The sequence below is a fragment of the Castor canadensis genome, chromosome 14, assembly GCF_047511655.1.
Source record: "Castor canadensis chromosome 14, mCasCan1.hap1v2, whole genome shotgun sequence".
Classification (NCBI taxonomy): Eukaryota; Metazoa; Chordata; class Mammalia; order Rodentia; family Castoridae; genus Castor; species Castor canadensis.
The window spans coordinates 66,324,220-66,351,877 of NC_133399.1; the positions used below are offsets into that span (position 1 = coordinate 66,324,220).

Consider the following 27,658-nt stretch of genomic DNA (forward strand, 5'->3'; position numbering starts at 1 on the left):
TGGTGCATCATTTCAACAGACCCCATCACTGGTGACATTTGTTATGGTTGCTTAATTAAGGCAGTGTCTGCCAGGCCTCTCCACTATAGCTTTACTCATTCTCTTTTATAATTCATAAATATTTTGTGGAGAGGTAATTTGAAATAATATAAATATCCCATTATCATCCAACTTTTATCAACTTATTCATATCTTTGTAGACCAATGGTTTCCAATTTCATGCAATAGACGATTGTTTGTTACTATCATTATTTAGTTCCTTGCTCAGACTGTGTCAAATATGACCAGTGGCATTAGTATTGTCATCATTCATTTGTCCTCTCACTTTCTGGCACAAGATACATCTTGCACACTCCCTGCCCTAGCCATAGAATCAGTAGTCTCTCCAAGGAGCATTGAATCCTTTTAGTGAAACACAGGTATTAGGAAGTCAACATAGAGTGCTATGTATTTGCAAAGATTCTAGGTGCTGTAGGCTATCTTAACAGAGTTGGAGACCACACACACACACACACACACACACACACACACACACACACACATTTGCATGTATATTTGTTTCTGCATCTATCTAAAAAGCAGCTCTAATTCAACACATCAGGATCTGTTCTCCTTTCCTTTCTTTCTGTATTGGTGATGCTCTTTTCCAACAGTGGGGACCTGAATTCCAGTGTTTTCAATATATTTATTTATTTGATCTTTCTCCCACTATACAGATGATTTCCTATAACTGGGGCCACTTCCCATCTCCACTGACTGTGACTTCTGGAACCTGGCCACCCCACCATCACCACTAGGAGACTCTCCCATCTACTTGGTCTCTATAACTTTGCATCTGACTATTCTCCACTTGGATGCTCCCTTGATTCCCTTTGAGCCCTAGGGAAAGAGAGGAGATGGGACAAAAGAGACAAAGGAAAGGGAGAAAGGAGGAGGAGGGGGAGGGAAGAGATATGGAAAAGGGAAAGAGACCTCACTATTGGATTCTTACACTAACCCTGTTTGGTAATTGAGTCTGGTATTGTTCTCCTTTTAAGATGGGGAAATTGGCATACAAGGATGAATGCTTACCCAAAATCTCATATCCAGTGGAGAGGGGAGCTGCAGACCACTAGGTCCTTTGAGTCTAAGTTCTGTTTTCTGACCTCAGTAGCACATGGCCTATGTTCTGAAGGTCTCTCATACACATGGAGGTGTTCCAAGCTGTAATAGTAAAAATATGCCTTACCTGCTAACTTGGAGAGTCCCTGAAAGAAATATACTGTCCATGCACCCATGGGTGGTATTATAGTTTGGACCTTAGTTATCCTTCTCCGAGGTCCATGTGGTAAGGCGTGGTCCCTGGCATGACACTATTGGGAGGTGGTGGAACCTTTAAGAGGTGGAGCCTGACGGAATGGCTATCACTTCTGTGATAGTACAGGTCATTGAGATGTGCCCTCAAAGGGGCTAATAGGATCCCAGCTCTTTGTCTCTTTCACTTTCTGCCCATGAGGTGATTAGTTTTGCTCTGCCACTCACTCTACCATGATGTACCTCACCTTTATAAGTTGATCATCTCAGGTATGTGTTATAGTGATGGAAAACCAATTAACACAGGCGGTCACCAGAGTATAGACATCTTCCCTTCAGCTATTTCTTCTATCAGAGAGGAAAGAGGGTGAGCCCTTCTTCCTTCTACTTTAATATTAATCCCCAGTAAGGACCACCCATCAAGGTCTTTTCTATAACATCTGAGTAATAGTTTGAGCTCTGGGGGCTTAGAATAGCTCTATTCAAAGCATGATGGTGGAGCAACATCTTCCAGGAGCCCCACCTATACCATCTGAAACAGCATCTTTTGGGACACAGCCCAGACTCTTCCAAGTGATTCATGTGTACCCTTGTTTTGGAACTCTGGCCTTGGGCCTGAGGCTCTAGTCTTCTATTCAGCTCCCAGGTGATGTTGGTGAGAAAGTATGGGATCTGTCTAATCAGATCCCAGATCTGATTAATCATAATCATTTATACCAGATCTAAACAAGATTCCAATGTCTAACTTCTGAGTTGCAAACACAGCCCTTGAGGCAAGGCAGAAAACAAATTGTCTCTCTGAGTTGTATTGCTATTGACAGAAGTGAAGTTAAACAGGTACCTAAAGTAAAGTAAATGTCATAAATTAATTTGGGATTAAAAATATAAGGACCCAAGCCTATAATCCTAACTACTTGGGAGGCTGAAGTGAGAAGGATCTGGATTTGAGGTCAGCCCTGGCAAAAAGTTTGCAAGGTTCTATCTGAACCATTAGCTGAACACAGTGGCTCACTCCTGTCATCCTAGCTATTGCAGGAAGCATAAAATAGGAGGATCAGGGCCCAAACCATTAAGCAAAAGCAAGACCCTATCTCAAAAACAAGCAGAGCAAAAAGGACTGGAAGCATGACACAAGTGATAGAGTACCTGCCTACCAAGTGTGAAGTCCTGAGTTCAAGTCCCAATACAGACAAAAAAAAAAAAACATAAAAAGGATGTCATACCAAGGTAGGCCTTTGCATATGCTACTCTCTCTGCCTGGAAATGATTTTTCCCTCCTATGTTTTCTTGAATTACATGAGACCTTGGCTTGAGAGTCATCTTTTTAGGGATGTATCTGCTGACGATCAGTCAGGTCAGGTTGGTGGCATGTGGTCATTAGCACTAAGAATTGCAACTTTCCACGAACTCATGCTCCTTTTATAAGCTGCATAGGAGTAGGCACCATGTCTAATTTTACTTACTTTTATAGGTTTAATCACCCACCACAAACAGTAGACTCCCCTTGACCCCCAGTACTGGGGATTGAGTCCAGGGCCTCATATTTACCAGGCAAACACTCTACCACTTAAACCGTGTGCCAGCATTTTTGTTTTCATTTTATTTTTGAGATAGGGGTCTCACTAACTTTGCCCTGGCTGGCTCAAACTCATGATCCTCCTGACTCTGCCTTCCCAGTTGCCGGGATTACATGGAATTATATTGTATAAACAGTAGTGTTAGGTGACCCCTAATGATACTCCTCTCCTGATATTCATGCCCTTGTGAAAATTCCCTCCTCTTGAACATAGGCTGACTATTGTGACTCTTTTCTAATAAATTGAATATGACAAAAGTAATGAGCTATAGTTTTCAAGACTAGGACACAAAAAGTCTGTGGCTTGGTTGAACATGTACATGCCGACTCTCTCTCTTCCTTCTTTGTCATTCTGAGTCAAGCCAAGTGTCATGCTGTAAGTTGTCCTATGGAGAGGACTACATGGAACAGAACTGATGTCTCCAGCCAATAACCACTAGGAGCTGAGGCCTGCCAACAGCCAGGTGAGTAAGATGGGAAGCAGGTATCTTCCTCAGTTGAGCCTTCAGATAAGACTGCAGTCTTGACCAACAATTTTATTATTGCTTTGGGAGAGATACTGAGCTAGAGGCACCTAGATAAATAATAAATATTTATTGTCTGAAGCCACTATGTGTTGGGGTAATTCATTACATAAAATAGATAACTAATACAAGACAAATGAATGAATATTATAACAGACTGTTCATCTGTCCTAGCTTTTACTCCTCACTTAAAGGCAACTATCCATGCTTTATAAATGCACAGATGAAAGATTAGAGAGACTAAGTAATTCTTCCTGGTCATAGCTAGTAAGTTACAGAGGGAGGATTTGAATTCAGATCTGTCTAGCTCCAAAACAGCTCTTTTCAATAAGTCATTTTGTCTAAACACTTAAGACAGAGTTCATGTTCCACTTTTGTTACCAAGGCTGAAGAGGGGAAAGAAAGCTTTTCCAATTCTTCACCTTAGTATGAATCATACCCAACTTTTCTAAGTACTTTTGGCTCACCCTTTTCATGAATCATTCACAAAGATACTACAAATTGAATTTCGATCTTCTCCTAACTCCCACCCCTGCCCACCTGGGATCCATTCTCCTGATTTCTCCAGCCACATCTTGGGCCTGGGCACTGTCATTTCTCAGACCCACCACCCATGACTCACTACAGAGAATGCAGTCCTTTAGGGAGTGGTATAAGAATTTGGAGAAAGGAAGGAGAATGAGTCATGAACCACGTATCTGATTTTATTGTTTGTTTGATTAAGTTGCTTTGAAGACCAGTAGAGTCATAGGCTGAGAGAGTTGGTAAGAAAGGAGAAATCATGGAGGAGAGAAAGGCAGGAAGCAAGTAAGGATGCCTTTGAAATGGTAATGACAAAGGGATTCCAGAGTCAGTCTTTCACCTCTATACAAATGCATATGTAGAGACTGCGCCTTCATAGTTTGCATGGAGGTCCAATAATGGAGAGACCTACAGAAAGAGGAAAGGGGGCATGTGTGAATGGTAAGCAACTGCCACTCATGAGACATCATTTTATGTCTTAGGTTTGTCTTTAAAATTCATGCCCCAAATGTTATTCTATTGCATGATACATGCACATTTGTTTAAGAAAAAAGATGCCTTCTCCAGATTTTCTGTTAAAAGAAATTCCCCATATTCCTGTGGCTTTATATGTGTCCTATCCCCAGGAGCTCATATGCCTCCATATTCTGTATACATACATATGGAAAGAATTTAGAAATGCATTCTCAGATTGGGGTTGTAGCTCAGTGCTGCAGCAAGTGCTTAGCATGCGGGAGGTCCTGAGTTCAATCATCAAAAACAACAACAACAAAAAAACCCGTACATTCTCCATAGCGCTTAGGTTGCTTCAAAAAGGAATTTCTTTGCCAATAATAATAATCTTTTAGGGATGTCCTAAGTAAACTCTCTCTCTCTCTCTCTCTCTCTCTCTCTCTCTCTCTCTCTCTCTCTCCTTCCCTCTCCTCTTTCTCTAAGCCTGTTCTGCTCTTGTGGATAGCTCTGCTATTTAATTTCCTTTCGGTGCTTGGTTTATTTTCCTCCCTTTCTTGCCTCTGAATGTCCTGTAATCCTCTTTTCTGGCTACTGTCCCTTTTTCTACAAGTAAATGAACTATATCCAGTCCAAGGACAGATGTAACATAAAAGAAGGAAGTTACAATTTCTTTGTCTGATGCTGTCACTTGTGCCTGGGGTTGAGAGGGAGACATTTTTAAAAGTCTAAGGGCTCCAGCATCTCTAAGAAACAGATGGAAAACAAGTGATGCATTGACAGATTTGCAAATTCCAGTTCTTTCATATCTGTCTGCCTGTGTGTGGGTGGGACAGAGAAATGTAGGGAATAATGAAGACATGGGCAGGGAAAGGTTTGCAATTTTTCACATTCTTCTTTGGATATGGATTGAAAGAAGGATGTGGTGTTTTATCTTTTGCTTTGTCCTTTGACCTTTTCCTAAGTCACTGCACTGCTTGGAATTTAAAATTGTAATCAGGGGTCCCTAATGGATAACTCTGTAACTATGCATCAATTTATTCAACAAATCCACATTAATCTGACTAAATGAGGCTTGAGTAGAACGTCATGGCCAAATAACTGAGAAAATGAAATGTTACTGAAGGAAGGCTCTGTGCTTTTTCCTGAACATCAGTCCCCCAGGGTCAGCCTGTTTCACAATTAAACTAGGCAAACAAGTGAGCACAGGCCCAGAGGAGGGGACAGGTGAGGGTTCCCATAATAAACAGACACTCTCCCTAGGCTCTGACTATGGGCCATAGATCCTAAACAATTAAAAATAAATGTTCACTCATTCATTCATTTACCAAGCACTCACTGAGCACCTTTGTGTTCCAAGTCCTTTCACAGGCACTGGGAACACAGAGGTGAGCAGAGGAGCTGCCTGTTTTATGGAGCATACCTGTTGCTCAGGCTCCCTGGCCACCTGATTAAGAGAGGCACTAGGAAAACAGGAGCTAGCTCATCCCAGAATGCCCTGATTTCTGCTAAAAAGGAATTTTACTCCATTCACCTCCCTCTTTTGAACACAACGTAAGCTCCTGGCAGGTCACAGCTACACATTTAAGAAAGGTTCACATGCACAGAAACAACTGTAGCTTCCCTATGAAATACATAGATCCCCACCCATGCCCCCAAAGTTTGGCAAGTGAAACCGGATGTTGGAGTAGTAAATCTACAACTGGAAGGGTCAGGAAATGAATCTAGAAAGTGCCTCTGAACTCTCAAATGGAGCGCAGAGAAATCTGACAGATGTGCTCCAAAACAAACATCTCACAGGTAAAGTCAAGCAGTCAGTTTTTCAATGTTTATTTAACTTCATACTATATTTATGACATGGTGAAGTAGATTCTGTATCCTTACTTCAAACATTTCTAATCAAAGTGGGGACATGAATAAATGCATTTAAATAGGATTTTAAAAAAAACAAAACATTTAAACTGTATATTGGAACATGTAGAAATGGTGCATTCAAAGTAAGGACGTTCTGGAAAAGTGACCAGTTGGGGTAGAGTTTGCCCAGAGTGGAGTTCTTAGAAGAGATGATCTGAGAACTGGACCCCAGATTGCCCTGTACACGGAGGTGGGTCTGCTGAAAAACTTCCCATGATTCTATTTCCTCATCCATAGAATGGAAACAGTGCACACAGACAGCAAGAGTTCTGTAAGGACAAAATGTGACAACATGGGTATGGTGCTAGGCACATAGAAAACATCACTGTATGTCAGATTCTCTGCCATATTTTGTTTTTTGTCAGCCACATTTTGTTATTATTTATTGCTGGAAATGTTGATGGAAATAGGTAACAGTAGATCTCTCATTTTTTTCTACATTGAGCAGGGATTACTTTTCATGTAGAAAAAAACACAGTGCAAAATTAAAATAGCAGTTTAGTCTTAAGGAAGTAGTGGGGTTTGGTGCCTTCACAGCAGACAACCAAACAAGGGCTTTCTAGCCACACAGAAATGATATTTGAATATGATATCAAGTCTCTTCAACTGTTAGTTAAACCCAATACAGTGAAGTAGAGACCAGAAATGCGATTTCTGTAATTCATTGGCACTAGAGCTCGAGGATGAGTATCATCTCTCTTTACAGTCACAGCCCTGGTGAGGGGCAGCACTGTCGCCCCCCCAGGCAGGCCTGGCTGGCATCAGTACTGGAAACATGGAAAGGAGGATGCACTGCTGGGAGCTGTCTCCCAAGCATGGTGTGCAGCCATATTGTAACCATAGCCTTCCCTCATTTGAAACTCAGAGAAGAAAACTCAGCGTATAATTTTAGGGCCTGTGAGTGAAAATATGCTCAAGCTTCAGGTTCTTTCTGTAGCCCCCATGGGTCACATTTGAAATACTCAATAAATGCTCTTAATATAGAGCAGAACCTACCACTACTTCAAGTCATTGTCTTGATGAGAAAAAAAATCTGCCTCCCAGGGAAATACCACTAACCCTAGACCTCTAAATTCCCACCAAGAAGATGTGGGTGTGAGAAATGGTGGCAGTTCTGAGTTCCATCTCTCTCTGGTTATCAAGGTTCATATTCTATTATTGGTTCAACTATGCTGAGCAAAAGTTATGCCAAAGTCCTAATACCCAGTACCTCAGAATATGACCTTATTTGGAAAAAGGATCTTTATGGAGACAGTCAAGTTAAAATGAGTACATTAGGGTGAATCTTATTCCCATATGGTTGGGAAATTGGACACAGAGAGATATGCTTAGGGGTGAGATGATAGGAGAAGATGGCCATATTCAAGCCAAAGAACACTTTTGGCTACTGGAAGCTCGGAACAAAACTTAAAAAGATCCTTCCTTGGCACCTTCGGAAAGAAATTATGGCCTTACTGACACCTTGATTTTGGACTTCTGGCTTCTAGAACTGCAAGACGATAAATTTCTGTTGTTCTCAACTACTTTGTTTCACTGTAACAAACACCTGAGAGAAACAGTTTAAAGGAGGAAGGTTTTATATTGGCTCATGGTTTCAGTCCATGGTCAGCTAGTTCCATTGTTTTTAGGCCATGGTGAGACAGTACATCATGGTGGAAGGGTGTGGCAGAAAAAAGTTGCTTACTTCATAACGGCCAAGAAACAGAGAGAGAGAGATAAAGAGGAATGGGTCAAAGTAAGATACACCCTTTAAAGATACAGTCCCTGTGACCCACTTTCTCCAACCAAGCCCCACCTCCTAATAGCCCACTGAAAAATTTAGCACACTCACGACCCAATCACCTTTCAGTAGTGCCACCAGCCTTCAATGCATGAGTCTGTGAGTGGAGAGCACTTCATATCGAAACATAACAAAGATCTAGGAAATGAATAGATCTGTGGTAGAGCATATTCTCACTGAAAGAGACCAGAAGAGACTCAAGTTTTATCAGAACAATTATGGGATTGCATGATTCCTGGAAAAGGAAAAGGAACCAAAGAATCCCTCATTGGAAATAGATGAGACCCAAGTAGTTCCTCTTCAAATGCCAAGGGTGTAGGCACTTTGCTCAGCAGTGGGTACTCTTCTTCCTGCCTCGCCTTTCTGTGCTTCATTGTAACAAGGACATCTCAATTGCAAAGGATATCCAGTTCCATAACATTTTCATTATTTAGAATCCTGGCTCTTCCTCACCTCTTTCTTTAGAGAGGCAAACACAGAATTCCTGTGATGCTGGGCACACTACCATGGACTAGTGGGAAAGAGGGGACAGGTCTCCAGGCTTTCCTGGCTCCTACTGGATTTTACTGTTTCTTCTAGAGCTCCATTGAAGTGGCGCTGTGGGGAAAAGGCAGAATGATTTCTGCTTTACCTTCCTGGAACTGGGAGGGGCACAAGAGACAGGAAAAGTGAATTCTAGGGAAGTTGCTACATGTTGGAGGTTGTGACAAATTACAATTTGTCATTTCACCAAACATGCAGTATCTTTTCTCTGAGTCCACTTTTCCTGTCTCTTGTGCCCCTCCCAGTTCCAGGAAGGTAAAGCAGACATCACTCTTCTTTTTTTTCCATAATATCATTCAATGGCACTTTAGAAGAAACAGCAACATTCAGAAGGAGCTAGGGAATGAATCACCAACAGGTAGGATAAGATAGGCCATGGGTGGAATTTGGAATTCTAGCCACACCTTGGAGACTATCCCATAAAGCCTGAGGGTCTGATGAGAATCAAGAAAGATATGCATTGCAAGTCTTCAAAGAATGTGATGTCTTTGTATATATAGTCGACATTTTTGTCATTATAAAACCAAAAAGAAACAAAATCACCCATAATTCTATTACCCCAATTTATCTTCTCAAATGTATGTAAGAAAAATACAGGAAGCCTTAAGCAAAATATAGTATATGTATATGTATATGTATATGTATATGTATATGTATATGTATATGTATATAGTTGAATTTCATGTGCTTAAATGGAAACTATAAATAATTTCACATTTAATTATGATGAATATTTTATAGTATTTATATAATAATTAAGCCCTTAATGTATAATACAATTTTAACTATAACTGTACCTCAATAGAATTGGGGGGTTACATAATTACCTAGTACAAGTATTTTTCTGAAAGAATGAAAATATTAAATTATCTATACTATATGACTTGAAAAGTATGCTCAGAAAGAAATATACCAAAATACACCAAGGAAAGTTAACTGTCTTCTTGATACTCTCTATATTTTATAACTGTTTTATAATGATGTAAAAGTAACCTTTACCTAGAACTTAGTAAATGTTCAGTTTTATGTATTATTCTATCAAGTATTAATTTAATTATATTAAATTAATTTGCTTATTTAATGCAGGTGAAAAAATTTCAAGATGCCATGAACTCCCTTGCTAACAACTGGCAAGTTAAAAACAAAATAATCACTCAAGAACTGTGTTTATCACTGCAAAGTTTCTACTACTATAACAAATACCTGAGCTAATTAACTTGTGAAGAGAAAAGGTTTAGGACTGCAGCCATGGCATAAGAGGTAGTTGAGGCTCTAAGTTCAATTTCCAGTGCGGAGAGAGAGACAGAGATCCAGCCCATGATTGGTTGGCCCCATGGCCTATGGTGAGGCAACACATTATGCTTATGGTAGGGCAGAACTGTTTACCTCCTGGCCAGAAAGCAAAAGAGCTCCCAGTCCCTTTCAAGGGCACATCCCCAGTGATCTAAAAGACCTACGCTCCACCTGTAGGGTTCCAGCACTTCCCAGTAATACCACCCTGGGGACACTAAAACTTTTCCCTTCATTTTCCAAGGTCACATGTGTTTCCCAAGGGTCACTTTGATAGTGGCAGGGCTGTACATCAGGGTTTCATTGTCTCTCCCAGTGCTCCCTCTGCAGTACCCCGCTGTTGAACATGTTGCATGAGTAATAAACTCTGACTGTGCCCCTGTAACTCTAGTTTCCAATCCCAATCAAACAAATATTATAACCAAGTTCATCTGAAATAGAGCACATTGCACAGAAATTGAAAAAGGGATAGAAAGTCACATACGTGGTAAGAGCAACTACTACTTGTATTCAGTCAAATAAATTTCCAGTTTATCCTTTCTTATGTTTGTAAGTGAAATCTATACACAGATGACAAGTTATTGCCTGTGCCTGTCACTGTCACCAGCTTTGGCTTTCTTAACCATGTGAGACTGCCTATACCAGGAGTTCTCAAGATGTGGACCCATGGGGGATTCTGAGGTCCTTTAGGCTGCAAGGTCAAAACAATTTTCATAATACATAGACACAGTTTTCTTTCTTCATTCTCTTATCAGTTTAGCATCATTTTCTAAAGGCACAAATTACAGCGGACTGAATGAGAAGGCATGACAATCCAGTTGTTTTCTATCAAGCCTGACATAAAAGAGATGTGCAGATATGTAAAATCATGCCACTCTTCTCATTGCCTTTTAAAATTTTAAACATGGCTCTTTCTCATAAAATATATTATCTTTGTTAACATGGAATGGACTTGCTATTATATAAATTATTATATACATATTTTTAAAATTTCTCTGTTCTAATTTGTAATGAAGTCATAAACACAAGCTCTCTGTAGTCCTCCATGATTTGGAAGAATGTAAAGGAGTCCTGAGATCAAAAGGCAGGAGAACCATTATCCTACCATCTGAGATCTTGCTGCTGACCAGGGCTGATCATCCTTGAACAGCTGGTGCCCTACAGAATAGGGAGTTTGTAAGGGACTTTCTGGATCTTGAGGTTGGATTCACTGGCAGAAGATCCCAGCATAATTTCCTTCAGGGTAATAGAGAAAGCACGTAGTGAAATGTTGAGCAGCATTTGGGAAGAGGAATGGGAGAGAAAAATTCTAAATTAAGAGAAGAAAGCTAGAAATTGATGAGACTATCCTGTGCCTTTTATTCTGCTTTGGACCTAATTTCCCTGAACAACTTTAACTGTCTTATCTTTGGTGCTGGTATCTGATTCAGTATGAATTAGAAAAATCCTTCACACCTATGTAACTATCTCCTCAAAGCATGAAATCTTTGATCTAGGGCAGAGCATGTCATCAGATAATTAGAGATAAAAGACTGTTATACAAGTTCCTATGGAAGGTTTATGCATTGATTGAGTCACCATGATGTCATGCACAAGCTCCATTGTACTTTAGAATCACCTAGAGAATTACAAAAGTCTCTGTGCCCAGGTCCCAACGGTAGATACAAGGATCAATTAGAATGTCTTAAATCCCCCTACCCCATGATTCCAGTGTACAACCAAGATCAAGAACCACAAAACAAGTAGGTAGCAGTCAAGAATGCAAGTTACATGTGGAAATGGCTGGGAACCATTCTTGTCTGAAGGAAAAGGGAGATGCCAAGAGATCCCAGAAAGGAAGAAGGCTAAGGACCTCATAACTTAGCTCCAGACCTTAGCAGGTGGTCTCCCTTCCTGCTACTTCCTGTCTGAGCATTGGAATTTCTCCAGAATCTCCTTCTTCCCACTTGAGCCTCTTCTTGGCTGGCCCACAGAGGGCTTAGGCAATAAAAGGACAGAGAGTTTCACAGTTGCCTTTCCAGTTCTTTCAATAAACAATTTTGGTCACAGATCAGACTGCTAAGTCTTTACACATTTGAAAGTTAGACTTTGACATTCTTGTTTTCCTTCCCCTGTCTGACTCACAGAATGAGTCATAAGGAACCTTGCTAATCTCCACTGAACTAAGGGGAGCAAGGGCACAGGGAGAGGGCTCCCTTTCTTGGTGAGGTTGGGCTGAGCCTGGTTTCAGACCTGCCTTCTCAGCCCCCATTCTAGCACTGAGAATGGCCTCCATGATGTATACTTAAACCTCTGCCCTACTCTGACTAAAATGGTGGTGGTGTTGGGTGGCGGGGGGGATCCATAAACAGTCAGTACCATAAATAAGAGCATCCACTGAACTCTCTTTGGCATCTCTGTGTCCTGAAATATCTGAAAACACAGAACACTCAAAACTCTCAGGCTCAAGCTTATAAACAAAGGATCCTGCCTCCTGGAAGTATGTATTTGATGATCCAAGGATCTTACTAGCACAGAACTCTGGAGCAGGGAGAGATACTGAAATCTTAAAGAGAAACGTTGTCTGTTAGCCCTTTTGCTAGACAGGGGAACACTGCAAGCATCTAGGAGTAAAACCTATTGCGTCCCCTGGTATTTGAAAGAGGGACTGGTAAAGTTCCTACCTGCCTCTCTTGGTTCAGCTCTCAAAAGTTGCTAAGGCTTTAATGACTCCACTCATAGATAAGTGAAGAATGGAGCCTAGAGGAAGGACAAGGTGACAAAGTCAAGGTCTTCTGCACTCCTCATCAGTGCTGTAGGTATCACACACCACATGTCTGGACCTGACAGAAGGAAGGAGGATTCACAAACCATCCACATATTCTCTCAACAACCATCTACTGGGCATGTGCCATAGTTACAAAGGTTCAGAAAAAGGTGTGCTTCTTGTCCCAAAGAGTTCACAGCACAGGGTATAGAGGTCAAGACCATAGCCCTCCCTCCTGGAGGGGCTGCTGGCATAGGAATAAGGGGATAACATGACTCTGGAGAGGCAAGTAGTCTCCTAAAGACTGAGCTCATAGATGGGAAAAAATTAAAAGTTGGGGGGGTTGTTGAAGAGTTCATGGGTGGAGCCTTCATAAATGGGACTAATGTCCTTATTAAAAAAAAAGAAAAAAAGAGCCAAAGTAATCCCTCAGCCCTCCCACCATGTGAGAGGAAGCCCCCATCTATGAATCAGAAGGTTGGCCCACACCAAACACTGAATCTGCCAGGGCCTTGATCTTAAGCTCCTCAGCCTCCAGAACCATGAGAAATAAATTTCTGCTGTGCGTATGAGCAACCAGTCAATGGTATTTTATTATAGCAGCTCAAATGAACTAAAACACATAGTATCTGTTAACTCTGAACTATGGAAATTAAGAATTTCATTTTCTGTGTATCTGCATACTGCCCTGGCATAGTCACACACATGCACAAATGCACACAAATTACACAATTAACATTATAGTTAATAATTCTTCATGTTCTTTTCTTGCTCAGTCTTACTTATCACAATTGTATTCCAAAATTCTGGCTGAACTATATTTGAACATCTTTCTCAAAAGATGTTCAAATGAATGAAGTGTTACTTGATTCTAGAATAAAAAATAAAACCAGGCCCAGAGGGATAAATATAGCATGTTTTCTCTTATATGCAGAATCTAGATTTAAAAAAAAAAAGACATGAAAGTAGAAGGGTGATTGCTTGGAAGAGAAAAAGGACCAGTATGTATATGTGCGGGGGGGGGGGGGGGGACAGGAGAGCATAATTGGGGGGGATACAATCAAAGTACATTTCATATATATATATATACATACACACGTATATATATGAAAATGTTATGATGAAACTCATTGAAATGTATAGAAAATAAAAAATAAAGCCAATTAAGAAAAAAGAATGAAGCCTTGTAGCCTTGTCTTCTGGGTCATGAGTCACTTCATCTCTCTTTGTAGGAACCAAGAACCACTATTCCTATTTTACAGAGTGAAGAATAGGGACCTAGAGAGAATTGATATTGTGCTGAAAACCCCAGAGAGCAAAGTCCAGCCTCAGTCCTATGGCTGATCTTGTCTTCCGCATATGGTGTCCAAGACAGTCTTTTCCAGCTAGCCTAGGTGGTAAGATAGACCAAGTAGTAAATCTATCAGCAGAAAGCAGTCCCAAGTGGTCCCTTGCAGGAGAAAAAGACCCACTTAACCACATTCCCAGGACAGATGGCCATTGTCCGTTTGCCAGTTTTACTTTCACAATTTACTTTTTTATGGGCATTTTACTTCTAAGTGAGAGAGAATCGTGTGGCCACATTACTTCCATAGCTGTGAATACTGGACACCTGCAAAAACAGTTTCCATGGTTTCTTCCTGCCTGCTCCCTGCCCAGCTCTTGGCTACACAGCATCCTCAGAATGGTCAAAGCTGGGTCCTGAGCCATTTAAGACACAATGCCCTTCCCCGTGTTTTCAGTAAACCAGTTACAAACCCATTTCACGCCTCCAGGTTTCTCTCAATTCTTCTAAAGTTTAACTTTATGATTGCTACTTCCAAAGCTTCCAGGTTCAGCTTTGACAGAATAGAAACAACATCAGTGCTGGCTCCACCAGTTTCAGTTCATATTATATTATGAAGCACTAGCATCAACGATATCCAGGTCTGTGTGCTGAAAACCAAAGGTGCCAAGGGTAGGGGGGAAGGCCTGAAGTTGCTTGGAAGGGAAGGTCAAAGGTAACTTGGGGGCACTAAAGGAGAAGGAAGTGAAGCTATGAGAGATATCTCAGTACATAGAATATACAGCCTCACTCAGAACATTCAATAAATACCTGCAGAACAAATTTGAATGAAGTGGTCTCCCCTGTTTTTTGTGGTTTGGCTTTTTGTGTTTTCAATTACCTGTGGTCAACCATGGTCCAAAAGCACTAAATAGAAAATTCCAGAAACAAACAATTCCTAAGTTTCGAATTGCACACTATTCTGAGTAATAAGATAAAATTTCACAGTCTTGCTCTGTTCCACTTGGGACATGAGTCATTCCTTTACCCAACATGTCCATCCTGTGTATGCTACCCTCCCATTAGTCACCTAATAGCCATCCCAGTTATCAGCATAATTATCAAAATACCACAGTGCTTCTGTTCAAGTACCTTTATTTACTTAACGGTGAGCCCCAAATGCAAAAATGGTGATTGTGGTAATTTTGATATGCTAAAAGAAAAGTTGTAAAGTGCTTCCTTTAAGAATCATCTTACATTGTCACTAGAAGAAGAGGGGTGAGAGAAAGAGAGAGAGAGGAAGGACAGACACAGAGAGCTAGAACTTTTATTATAGTACATTGTTATAGTTGTTCTATTTTATTGTTACTGTTGTGAATCTCTTACTGTGCCTAATTTATAAATTAAACTTTATCATAGGTGTGCATGAGGAAGAAAAAGAACACAGTATATACAGGACTTGATTCTATCTGCAGTTTCAGCATCCACTGGGGGGTTTTGGAACAGTCTGTGCAGCTAAATGGTGACCACTCCACTTACTGCTCTGTGTGCATGCATGTGTGTGTGTGTTGTGTGTTATATTCAATCTCACTCCAAGAGATCAAATGGGTGCTGTGATACCCAGAGTCCCACCTCTGGTAAGAGCTCATAATAGAAGCTAGAGAGCTGAAGTTTGTGCATCTTCTAGCAAGAACAGCTGCTGTGGTCGCTGTGTCATCTGTTTAGACAACCTCTGAGAGTCAAAAGCAGCCAAAGATGTTTACTGCCAGGAGTTGTTATTTGCCCACAGATGCACTTCAAGGCATAGGAAAGTGAATTTTTTCCCAGTTAGATAATACCAGAGCATCTTCCCCCAGTTCTTCACCAGGATGTCATACCCTTCTAAATATCTTTTCTGCCCCCTTCTAGGTTTGAACGCCTATTCTATGCTCCTTAGCAACTCATCCTTCTCCTCGGGAGCTCTTACCAAAATTATAATTAGAAGGATAATTGTAATTAGTGATCTAATGCTGGCTCCCTCTTCTCTCTGCTTTATGACTATTCCCTTAATGACCTGTCATTGTTTGTTTAAAAATCTTTATGATACACAATAGCAAAAATCCAGTATAGAGAGAGTAAAGAGTAAATTTCCTTTTTTATGCTCAGGTCAGATTTCCTCCTCTGCACCTCTGTTTTCAAATCTAAATGCCCAAATGATGAGAGGCTGGGTACAAAAGAGAGAGCCTGGGACTTTTCTGGACATATAGGTGTACTTAATTTATGTGACGACATTTGGTGGCTGTGATGACTCAGCCTCTCCCTGGTGCTCATTGAGATAGTTATAGATTTCTATTTAGAGTAAATTTAGCCATAATGACACCAACAGTCATCGCCATAATAGCTCACTCGAAAGAAGCAGCTTTCATCCAAACAACCCAGTGGCTCTTGTTTAGCCTGCTAGTCTGGCTTCCCTCGGACTGTCCAGGTAGATCCGAACATGCCTCCCAGCTTCCTGTCCTGTTCTTTATTTGAGACCATACCATCACACCTTGCTTTCCCCTCCCCCCACAATCCCATACACTTAACAAAATGGTCAAACATTCATCCATTTGTCAAAAAAAAATATGTGTTGTACAGCACCTGAAACATGCAGGCCTTGTGGATATTCCCAAACATGTCTTTCCCTATTATTTCAAAGAAGCAAGTCACTCGCCCTCCAGGTTTATGGCAGCAAGAGCTGCATCTCACCCAGTTTAACCCCCAATCCCTGAGAACAGGGTTCACAGTAGAAGATGTTACCTCGATTTCATGACTAATCAACTTAGTTATGTAGGAGACAGGTCTGACTGATCGAACTTAGCGGGAACTGATATTCAATGAACCAAAGCAGGGGACAATGACAACGACAATAGGCAGAAAATAGTAAACAGAAATAGTCTTAAGCAGGGCTAAGGTTAGAAAATATTCTTTTGAATCCATTCAGCATTTTACCTAAAACACCACCAAAGAGGATGTTTTCGCTACTGCTTTTGTGTGACTCTACTTACAGATGTGGTAAGGTACAAAGGAGAGTATAAAGAAATTTATTTCTAATAGTTTTGGAGGCTGGGAAGTTCAATGTCCCGTGCTGGCACATGGAGAGTGCCTCTCGTTGCCTCATAACATGGCAGAGGACATCACATGGAGAGATAGAGTAAGCGTGCCAGCCCAGGTCTCTCTTCCTCTTCTTATAAAGCCACTAACCATCATGGGCTCACCCTCGTGGCCTCATCAAATTCTAATTAGTTTCCAAAAGACCCACCTCCAAACATTATCAATATATGAATTTGGGCGTTAAGTTTTCAACACATGAACTTTTGGAAGACAGTCAAACCACAGCAAGAACATATTCCAGAAAAATCTCCATGAGATAGGAAAACAGAAGAATGGCTGGGGGTGTGGCTCAACTGGTAAAGCTCCTTTCTAGCAAGCATGAGTCCCTGAGTTCAAACCCCAGTACCACATGCATACCAAAGGAAACTAGCTGGAAGGAAAATAAAGCCTCGTAAAAGATGTCACACAGCAGAGACAAACTGTAGAATAAAGACAGGACTTGGGTACCAGGAGTACCTGCTGTATGCATGTCCCCTTTGAGGGACTGTGCTTTTTGCCATATGACCAATCTCAGCTGATTGTACCAAGAAGAGCACTTGGCTTAAAGAATGCTTAGTGACCCATGTGGGATTCCAATAAAAGGTGAGCTCTGCCCAAGAGGGGCATTCATCCCAGATGCTGATGGGCCAGCCTAATCAGAGGGTCTCACTTGATCTACATACACTCAAGTCATGCTGAGAATGACTGGCAGGTGGTTCATTACCACCTGTGAAAGTAGACATGGGGTAGCAGAGGCTCTCCAACATCAGTGAGCACCAAACCCTGAGCTGGCAGAGGAACATGAGGTTGCTAGAAGTGAGTGCATCGTGTAGCCACTAAACATCCACTAAACATCTGGTTTCCCACCAGACTTACTGAAATTGATTTCTGTTCTGTTTCCCTGTGGGAGCACAGGCTTCTTCACTGTAGTGTAGCACAAGCCCAGTGAAAACTGGGATTGGCTCTCAGAGTAACCTGTTACCTCCTCTTAGGCTTCCAGCTCAGAAGTCCTAGGAGAGAAACCAATGCAACCCACAAAATGACACCATCTTGCCTGGGAGATTTTAATTCTCCCTAGTGTCCAGTAGTTGAATACATGGCTGTTGTGGCAGAGAGAGCAGAACATTGAGGTTGACCCCACAAAATATCAGTGAATCCATATATTTCAGAATCTTCTTAGTTCCTTTTAAAAAATATTTTCTCTCATCCAGGGAAGTCTGTCCTAGAGGCACAGGATGAGCTGGGTCACACAGTGATCAGAGCAGAGAGAAGATGCTATGTGGCGTACAGGATGGATGGGCTCCCAAGGTCTGTGGAGTGCGAGGAGGGGCTGGGAAGGGGGCACTCTTTGTGTCATAGTCAGCAGAAACCTTTAAATTGTAAGCAGTTAGCAATTTAAAAGGTAGATATTTAGAGCTATGGGAGTATGATTGATGGGGCCTCTCTCCTCAATGCCCAAAGCAAGAGCAGATAGGGAAACGGTTCTTGGCATTAGGTATGCTGAGTTCTTATGGAGAAGGAGGAGCTCATTCTAGCATACAGATGTGGAGAAGTATATTAAAAGGCAAAGAAGGAGAGTGTTGGCAAGCCAGGAGAAAGATATTCACGCAGGATACTGTTTTGATCCATTTTCCATTGGTAAAACATAGTACCTGATACTGGTTAATTTATTAAGAATTGAGGTTTTTAGGCTCAGAGTTTTCTGCACTGGAAAGTGCAAGAGTTTGGCATTAATACCTTCTTGGCATCCAGTGAGAGCCTTCTTGCTGGGTCATGACATGGCAGAGGCCATCATCTGGAAAAACAGAGTGAGCATATCAGAAAGCTTGCTTGATAACAAAGCTACTCCTTGGATAACCATTAGTCTACAAACGGATTAACCCATTCATGAGGGCTTATGATCCAATCACTTCCTAAAGACCTTGTCTCCAAATACAATTAATATATGAATTTGAGTATTAAGTTTTCCAATACACAAAATTTGGAAACATATCAAACCACAACAGATACAGACACACACACACACACACACACACACACACACAGAGGCCAGATTTACTGTAGTCCTGTCTGGCTAAGAATTTACTTAGGAATTAAGTAAGGAGCAAATGGAGGTTAGGGTTAGGATCCTTCAAGAAGTTGTTTGTAATTCTGTACATGCTGTGTAGCAGATTATATGGGGTCCCCATAGGATTCATTTTCTTGTCACTATTAGGAAGTCTCAATTATACCTTCTTCCTCCCCACTAAAATGACTCCATTTTCAACTGATTCAACACATTTGTTGATGTGGAAGCAAGGTCCTAGAATTAAGGTTATACCAATGAGCTCTCTAATTAGGTGCTTACCACTGAATTGATCACACTTTGTGGCACATTCTTCCATCATAGACAATAATCATGTCGGTTGAGCATCATGCCTTTCCCTCTGGGTTCAAGTAGGAGGATGAGGTGTGCAGTGGCTGGAAAGATGTCATCCAAGAACGAGATGTAAGTGGCCCATAGGCCATGTGCCTCCCCTTCTTATCCAAAGCCACCATCTCACAATCCTTTACAAAATAGCCACAAGGAAGCTACTATAAATCAGTTGGCAATGGCAGATGAGATAAAGCCTATTTTCCCTCCAGCCTTATCCTCCTCTGTTGTTTTCCTAAAAAGAGTTAGAAAAATCATGTCCAGAGAAAAGCATCAGAATTTATTCTGAGTATGTCCTTCAGAGTAAAAGTTCAGAATCTCAATGATATTCAGACACTTAGATATGAATAAACCAACAGCACTGATAGAATTGAAACACTACAAACATCAGTCATGTTTACTTTTTATATACAAATACATACACACAACAGAAAAAAAAATCAAAAGTCTTTGTTAAAGAGCTCTGCCAGGTACACTTAAATACTCTCTAACCTGTGAATGATTCAACGTCAGTTTCTGTCTTGGTTCTGGTATCCTGAAGGGACAGACCAGAGAAGCAATTTGCAAGATGTGATCTTGTCTGGGTGTCATGTGTTGCACTGCATTGATGAGTCGGCAACTTTAGTGAGGAGGAGATGGTGCTAGAGGGCTGGGGAAGAGGCCTGAGCTGGCAGCTCCAGCAGAAGGGAAGCTGCTGTGTAGCTCCTGTGTGGGGAGATGCCCTGGGGGAGGAAGGGAGAGGCCTGAGCACACAGACCAAGGGACCAAAGTGCAGCAGTCTTTCCAAACGCTTCAAGTGTCTTGGCACACCCAGCATGGCAACCTGAACGTGAACCTGGACTCCCACTGCTATTGTCAAAGTCTTTGAAAACAAAGACAGGAAAGAACCCCGATAGTCACATCAAGAGCACCATGGAATTTTCAGGCTAAAGTGATCTTCATTGATGAAACTTTCAGCCAGTTTCTCTTTGTATGATGAGGAAATAAAAGCTCTGGGAAGTCAAGAAGTTTAACAAAATTAACACAAGAACTGGCATTAGGACCCAAAGGTATGACCCTCGGTCCAGGAATTTTTCTTTTATTCCACTTTGCCTTTGCAGAGACAGTGGCCTTGATAATCTCAGAGCAAGGGACCTCACAGTGCAAGAGCCTTGTGACTGAGTCACTGTTCATTGAGTTGTCACCAACTTGAGAAATATCCTTTATGTGGAGGTCCTTCTTGGTGATGCCCTTTAAGAATTTCACTGTGTCTGTCATGAATCAAATGTCTGGCAGCTGGTGGCAGATTCCGACAGAGTTTATGAAGAAACAAATGAGCCAATGCAGAGGAAACTAATAGCACACTGACATTTCTGCCTCTCCGAATGAGGTATTAGGCCTGAATTATTATAACAGGAAATGCTCAACCACGATGGAAAGAAAAGGTGTGATTACTCATGTCAGTGTTCAAATTGCCATTTTTTCATGAACGAATTAATCACTTGCTGAACTTGATATAAAATACTTTCTTCTCCATGAATTTTCACCCTCTGCAGTAGAATTTCCTATATGTGGTCATCTGATCCACAATTAAAAACTGAAATGTTCTAAATCTCTAGCCTAGAGAGTGCTTAAGTCTCAGGTAGGCTTAGGAGGTCTCCCCACCAGGACAAGGATGCAGGTGAGGTGCCCAGGGACAACATTCAAGAATGAATGCCCCTTCAAGTTTATTCTCTAATTGCCCCCTGGCCCTCCCCAGATCTGTTCCTGCTCTGTATCTCCTGTTGACCCCCAGGGTCCTAGATGCAATGGGAGGAGACAGAAACCTGTCATGGATGGCTTGACAGAGGGGGACATTTACAACAATGAAGCACCGTTAGAGGCACAGTAGGAGACCTAACACTCAAACGCTGACATTGGTGATTGTCATATGGGGTGGAGGAACCTGTGTTGTTCTGCTATAGGGAGGCTAAGGCCACAAGGGGATGTTCAGGCCAGGGCAGGGGGTCCTTAGCCAACATCTGAAGTCTGTGATGGAACAAAGGGAAGAACAGTGCAGGGTGGGAAGACGCAACATTGGGAAGTTGATCCAGTTGTGAGGGGAAAACCCAAATCTCCACAGCAGGACCCTAGGCTCTAGGACCTGAGCTGTGACAGTCAGAGATGCATCAATAGCTAGCCTGACTTCCTGATAAGTCACATGAGCTGTACACATTAGACTGCTCATGTCCCCATTGCCAAGACAAGGTGTGTGTGGGATGGAGAAAGGGATGAACAAGGTGACCATAGCGTGAGATGTTTTTCCTCCCTCATTTTCTTTCTCCCCTGTTGGCTCCCTTACATTGCTTTGAAGTAAAGTGCCTGCCTCAGTCAAAGATTAAAGCCTTAGTTGGAATGTTGCAAAATACCACATTTAAAGGAATTTCTGTAGGAGCAGCTGAAGTGTAGAATGAAGAAATTAATGTTGGGTAGGAAGACACTAAAATAATATTCTCACCCAAGGATTTGTTGCCTGCTATTCATTATGGGCTTCAGTGTGTCCATGAGTCTCCTGTACCTATAAGCAAAATAATATAGGTTTCTTTATATTTATGGAGGAGATAACTCATTGAAATATGAGTTTATCTTCTGGAGAATTATGACCTCAAAAGAGTCCAAGCTTCTCATTTACAGTGGGGGACTAGATAAAGAGAGATGGGGAGAGCCATTGAACTTCTTGTCAATAAGGCCTCTGTCTTGCATTTGTGTATCTTCAATCTGTATCTGTTCCTCAAAGAACATTGTAGAGTGAGTGGGTGAGTGGATGAATGAACAAATGAATGTCCTCAGTCTATTTATACTCTCAGCCCTCCTCCGCAACCCCATCCATTGATTTTTCCAGCTCCCAGCTTCATGTGGGGAAGGTGGATATCAAGTAGATGATCTCAATAATAGAGCACAGAAACATCTAGTGGTGGGGCAGAGAACCTGAGCCCTCATGTTTCAGGAAAGCCCTATCAGTTTCCTTCATCCATCAGAGACCACCACCTGTCTTTCCCATTCCAGCCTCTTTTCACCAGAAGAGAGACCCAGGCTAGTGAAACTAGCCCTTGGTCCTGATCTTCCAAGATAATCTGTTCTACACATAGCTCTGAGAGTGTTTTGTCTTGTTTATTTACTTATTTTTTCCATTTTCTTTCTTTTTTATTGTTGTTCTGGGGTACATTGTGGCATTTACAAAATTTCTTACAAAATATCAAAATATCATACTTGAATTCATCCCCTCCATCATTCTCCTCTATTCCCCCACCCCAATCTTGGAATAGTCTCAACAGGTCTCATTTTTTTCCTTATACATTTATGTAGACACAGTATTTGCACCATTTCATCTTCCTGCACACTTTCCCTACATCCTCCCTCCTCCCACTGGTACCATCCCCACCAAATAGGCTCTCTTGTTCTCTGATTTTGTAAAAGAAAAAGAATGACACTTTTGTTTGCTTAAGATAGCTATACAGAGAATTTCCTTGTGACATTTCCATGTATGTATGTATTATAACCCGAATTGGCTCATTGCCTCTATTTTTCTTCTTTCTACTTTAGTACCCTTCTTATGGTGGTTTCAGTAGGTTTAAAAATTCTGTATTTATTCTTATATAGAGAGTACATCAACCATATTCACCTTCTTAACTTCCCTCTTTTACCTTCCCGCTCTTGTATGTGACCTATTTTTCATAATGTAGCTATATTTGTATTAAGTTTATATATTTTTTAATAGAGTAAGAAAGGACAAAAAATTTTCTGTTAGAGGAGAACAGTTTTTTTTTAATGACACCTGAAAAATGACTACTTTATTGTCACACTATGGAACTATTTGAATCTATCATTTGCCCTCCCTGTGTCTTTACTTTCTACCTGGTGAGGGCAATGAGAGCTGGTACCAGAGACCAACAGTGAGGAAAGTTGCCTCAGTATTATCATGGCTAATTAATTGCTGTTGTCTTCTTTCTTCTCTTCTTCCTTTCCCTTCCCTCTTCTTTCCCCCTTCTCTTCTTTCCTGACAATGGACCACTGATCTAGGTGCCAGAGGTACAAAGTTAAATAAGATATGGTCTCTGCCCTTCCAGAACTCACCAAGTCTGGCCACGGACAGTATAAATTGTTCCCATCGGAGGAAGTGGTCTATACTACCCACAAGGTCAGAGAAGTTTTCATAGGCCAGGAGAAAGCAATAATTGAGATGAGGCTTAGAAGAATTGCTAGGTAAACTCATGGAGAAGGGCAGTGTAGGCAAAAGAGAAGTGTGGCCTTTGGAGATTCCACTATAACCTAGTTTGGTAGACTTGGATCCATGCATGTATCTGCTGCAAAGAAAATGGGCCAAGACAGTACAGCAAGGGATAATGCTAGTGAGCAAGTGACTGGTCAATAAATACTATGAGATTATCAATAGTATTAATTATTGCAAAAAAAGAATAATGACCACTAACTAGAAGTCTAGGAACTTCTTTAGTTGCCTGCTTGGGAGACGGGGTGGATGGTTTTCATCCAATATATGGTGTTCTTATTTTCAAAGGCTTTCTGATACAGTCCATAGGCCTGCAAAACCCTTACCTCTGTTGGTATGTTCTTCTCAAGGGGGAGGTTAAAAAGACCAGATTTAGAACAGTGCCTATTACATGGTAACCACATATTTGTTAAATAAATAACAAAGCTATATTTACCATTGAGTACCATGTGCCATGTACTATCTATTTAATTGCCTTACAACATTCCTAAAAGTTAGATCCAAATTCTTATGTTATATGTGTGGAAACTGAGGTTCTCATAGATTAATTTGTTGAAAATTGGTAATAAGTGGCCAAGTGGGAATTCCAACCTAGACCCATCCAAGTCCATCCTGCTTCCACCTGGGACACCTGCCTGCCTCAGAACTGGCTGGGATCATAAGGCCTTCAGTGTCACATCTAGGTGCCAGTGAAAGCAGCAGGTCCCCATCTTTATGATGAGATCCACTTTGGACTTGGCGTGGGTGAGCAGCCCCATGGGAGCTTGCACTGTGGTCCCATGCCAGGTATGGTGTAGGCTGGGGTCCAGGAGGCAGTGGTTTTATGCCTGCCCCTTGGATACTCTCAGAATTTGATGAATACCTGATTCTAACATAATCCAAACACCAAAAGAATTACACCCAAATGCAAGAGTACTAGTGAGGGAAGTAGGACCTTGCTCAAGTTTAAAGGCTTAAACTTTGCAGAATTCTTATCTTTGCCCCAAACTTCTTTTCCCCAGAAATTACAAGAAGGGAATTTTATTAGTGGTTGAAAAAAGAAGATGTCCTGACACTGTGTTTTATTGTCCTTTAAGAAAAAATCCTGACTGTTGTGACATATTTAAGAAGAAATAAGAGGTAGTTACAGAAAACCAAAAAACCTAGGGTTCTGAAGCCTACTCCCTCATAGGACTGCATGTGACTCACTTCTCCATGCCTCCATTTACCTATCTGTAAAAGAAAACATTTGGGCTGGCTAACTTATGATAAATGCTTAAACTTTAAAGTATTGTGGGTTAATAATGGAACAGAACCAAGTATCTGGTGGTAAATGCATTTTTCTTCTTTCCTCTCTCCCATGAAGACAGCTCTAAGCACATCCCTCATATTTCCTGTTCTCCAAAAGCATACATGGCTCTGCCCACATTCACTTCCCAAGCACTTTGAGGCACCAGTTCGTTTCCTTCACAGCATCTACTGTTGCAGGAGGGCTTGGACAGAGACAGAGAGAGCACCAAAGCTTTCGGGAAGCAAGTTTATTAAGCAAGCCGGCAGGGACTTAGTGGACTTGAGTCCAAAGGCTGAGCCTGGAGAACAAAAGAGGTTTTCCTTATATACAATTTAGGGCAGGTTATAGAAATGGGAGGGGGGCAGGTACAGCTTGTCCCATACATAATCACATGTCATTTCATTGGCTCTTTTAACCTCTGGGTCGAGGTGACCCTTCTCTGGTCTCCAGGTAACATTCCCCAACTCCAGTTTTTTTTGTTTCACTGTAGCACTCATTAATCTCTCTTCCCCTCCCTGCCTTCCTGCTACACTACCACAACTCATCATTGTGTATTTATAGGTTTGTTTGTTTTGTACAGACTATCTCCCATGAGACTGCAAGTTCCATGAGAACAGCTCTTACTCCTTCCTTTATTTACCAAAGCTTATGCAGGGTCCTAATGTAGTGTTTGGGACATAAGAGACTTTTTTTTTTTTTTTGGTGGTACTACTGTTTGAACCCAGGGCTTCACTCTTGCTAGGCAGGTGCTCTACCACTTGAGCCACTTCACCAGCCCTTTTTTGTGTTTGGTACACAAATAGGGTTTTGCAAACTATTTGCCCAGGCTGGCTTTGAACCACAATCATCCTGATTTCTGCCTCCTGAGTAGCTAGGATTACAGGTGTGAGCCAGTGGTGCCTGGCTATAAAAGACTCTTGATTAATGCCTGTAGAATAAATGAATCTGGCATTTTCCCTTTTTTTTTAATCATTATAGTAGCTGTCTTTTTTGTAAGGGGCTTAGGATCAGAAATGCTGTGGTTCTCTTGTGTGTATTACCTCATTAATTCATCAGAAGCTCATGCAGCAGGTACTATATTCTCTGTAGATAAAGAAACTGAGGTTCAAAGAGGTCATGGAGTTAGTATCCTCTAGAAACTGGATTCAAGACACAGCTGACTAAACAGTCTATAGCACTACATTTGGATCCTCCATGACTTTTAGCATTGGGCCAGACACATAGTGGGTCCTCAAGATGTATTTACTGAATGAAGCCCCATGTGAAGGATCTAACAAATGTAGTCGAAGGCCAGTACTTATGACCCATGGAGCTAAAAACTCTGCAGCCCTAATGTTCAGAGTAGATTTTGAAGTCCAGAACAAGGATTGGTAGAGTAGAAAATCTCTTTTTAACAAGAGGTTCATTTTCCTATCTGTGGAGAGTTTAACAGAGATCTTTTCTTCCACTGTATGAGGGTGTGACTTCAACATTTTCTCAAAATGCACATTTGTAATTAGAATACTTTACGTGGGTTGCCAAGCTTCTGAGAACTAAAGGATATTTGTGCCTGGGAGACAGTTATAGAGACTGATCCCTTGGTAAATGCATAATAAAAAAGACACAGAGAGAAACTGAAATTAAACCCACAGGGAACCCTTTTCATTCTCCTTCAAATACCTAGAAGATGACTTGGCAGCTACAGAATAAAAAGAAAGAGCAGAAACAAAAGCTGGTGCCAGTGCATGTAACTTTGGATTTTTTATCCTGAGGGAATCCTCCCAAGAATCATCATGTCTAAGACCCCCTTCTGCAGGAGGGATGAGGAAGGATGGTGAGGCTTAAAGAAGTTGTGACAGGGTTAATCAAAGTGATCCATGGGTGTGAAAGGAGAAGAGGAGGCTTATCTGTGTCCTTCAGCAGTGCCCTTTGGGTCCTTAAGACCCTTCTAGAAAAATGTTGGTTGTGAAGAAGGTAGGGTAATGGATAAATATAGCAGCTTTCTAGCAACAAGGCTCTTGCTTTGTTCAAAGTAAAATTAGAAATTATTCAAAAAGAAAACATGCCAGGAAAATGAAATGTTAAGGAGTATAGAATCAGAATCATTATTTGTCTTCACGACTTGATCTGGAAAGATCCCAGATTTGCTGCTCTGTAGTTCTCTCATTCTTGGGTCCTCCAGCCTTCAAATACATTTTTCTATGCACCTTAAAATGGGCAGAGATTGTAGCCAGTGGTAAAGCACTTAAGCACTTGCCTATTATGTTCAAGGCCCTGGGTTGGATCCCTAGCACAGAAAATAACAACAACAGTTAAAAAAAAACCAACCAACCAAACAAACAAAAAAACAAGAGCAGTAGCAATACAATCTCCAAATATCCTGGCCAGAACAGAAATTGGAGTGATTAATGTACTTAAAGAACGGGACATTCAAAGACAGGGTGGTGTGGTCAGCATTCGGATGCACAAATCAAGGGGCAGAATTGTCTGGTATATTCAGTGTTGTCTGGGTGGAAGGGGCATGGTATCTGAGGGATGTTGGTAGATCTAATCACCAGAGATATAGGGCTAGGATGTAATATCTTCCATAAGTTTTCCTATGAAATATTTCTCCAAGCTGGTTGTGATTGTATAGTCACCAAATAACTTTCAGTGGCCACAGCTTGATTCTAGGAATAGAATAAGAACACGTACACAGGACTGTGAGAAGGCTTGAACCCAGTGAAGAAACAAAATT

General features: G+C 41.3%; 1 long non-coding RNA gene across 1 annotated transcript in view; it reads right to left on the minus strand.

Moving 5' to 3' along the window:
* Positions 1 to 18,741: 18,741 nt before the first annotated feature.
* The window catches only part of LOC141416437 (uncharacterized), an 88,205-nt gene continuing 79,288 nt past the window's right edge, over positions 18,742 to 27,658 (minus strand). The window contains exons 3-4 of the long non-coding RNA XR_012441160.1: positions 19,361 to 19,473; positions 18,742 to 18,808 (exon numbers count right to left, since the gene is read on the minus strand). This is a non-coding gene — a long non-coding RNA (uncharacterized lncRNA). The remainder of the gene's footprint in view (positions 18,809 to 19,360; positions 19,474 to 27,658) is intronic.